At 32.4% G+C, this 1,266-nt stretch overlaps 1 long non-coding RNA gene across 1 annotated transcript in view; it reads right to left on the bottom strand.

The window, feature by feature from the left end:
- LOC108528703 (uncharacterized) overlaps nucleotides 1-640 on the bottom strand; it is a 50,629-nt gene extending 49,989 nt beyond the window's left edge. Inside the window, exon 1 of the long non-coding RNA XR_001885258.1 lies at nucleotides 534-640. This is a non-coding gene — a long non-coding RNA (uncharacterized LOC108528703). The remainder of the gene's footprint in view (nucleotides 1-533) is intronic.
- Nucleotides 641-1,266: the final 626 nt, after the last annotated feature.

Genomic DNA, 1,266 nt, shown 5'->3' with positions numbered 1-1,266 from the left:
TAGAACTTTCAAAATTTCAAATTTATGAAATATATTTTTATCAAAAATATACTTTGTAAAATAACCATTTTGTCTTGTGTTTTTTTGAGATGATTAATCAATGCTAGATTAATATATTCTATATTACATATAATAATCGTATTTTCAACCGATTCTTCAGAGACATATATATTGCATAAATGGAGAGAAACACAGGCTTGCCAGTTCTCTATAAACTTCAGCGATATTTGAAACCATTTTGCACAGTTCAAAAAGAGTAACATTTAGAAGTCTTACAAAGTAATTATCCAATTTACCATTTCCTTTTCATTCTAGTGAATTCACCACTGAAGCATTATAATCAAATATCACTCATAATAAACAAATAGCATTAAAAGTTGTATCTATTTCTTTTTGAGCTAATGTAAGTTAAAAGTTAATAATCTTAAACTTTTAACCTAAGTTGAAATTTATAGCCATATGATTTTAAAGCCCCAAATATGAGTGAATTTATACTTTGTAGTTCCAATTAAATAATTCAGAGGAAAAATTACCTTTGCTGGTGGCTCAAGCGCAGAATCCATGAGAGTCAGTCTCTCCATTTGTTTGGTATGTACCATAAGCATTATCTTTCTGTTTACTCCCCCTTCTCCTCTTTTTCTACTTCTAAGGGAGGCCAAGCTATATAAACCATGATTTAGTTCCTCTTTTTGACGTTACATTCATTTCTCCTATTTTCGTATAATGGTAAAGAGGAGGAGTAATATTTATGAGCTCATGATTTCCACAAATTGCAATTACAAACACCAGTCCAATTCTTTTCTTTTTTTGCTCTATGGAATATTTTACATGTGCTTAATAGAAAAAATTGAGTAGCAAGCACAGATTTAAATGTGCCATTAAGAGGACAATATTGTCACTGTTAGGTGAAAGCCCCTGGGAGAAAATAAAAAACTTGTCTCTCAGTCATAATCTGGCTTCAGTTTCTCTGGATTTTACAAATCCTTCCTAGAGAAGTCAACAAGTAAAACAAACTGGGCTTACCACATTTAAAGAGTCTTGTAGGGCAAGTTGGTTATCACCCCAGGAAATAGAAAGAAAGGGCAAAATGTGTGTATGTGTGTGTGTGTGTATGTGTGTGTGTGTGTTTGTGTGTGAATATGTGCATATGACAATTATTACCAGTGTTGACCATTTTCACTCAAATTCAATTCTTCTGTACTTGTAACTCACTCAAAGTTAGTAGTGGCCATGAGGCTAGTTCTGGTCAATGAAGAGGGAGGGTTG

This window comes from Rhinopithecus bieti, unplaced genomic scaffold (assembly GCF_001698545.2).
Source record: "Rhinopithecus bieti isolate Rb0 unplaced genomic scaffold, ASM169854v2 scaffold_5350, whole genome shotgun sequence".
Lineage (NCBI taxonomy): Eukaryota > Metazoa > Chordata > Mammalia > Primates > Cercopithecidae > Rhinopithecus > Rhinopithecus bieti.
Note: the sequence above shows the minus strand (reverse complement) of the source record. Positions and strands in the feature narration are given on the sequence as shown.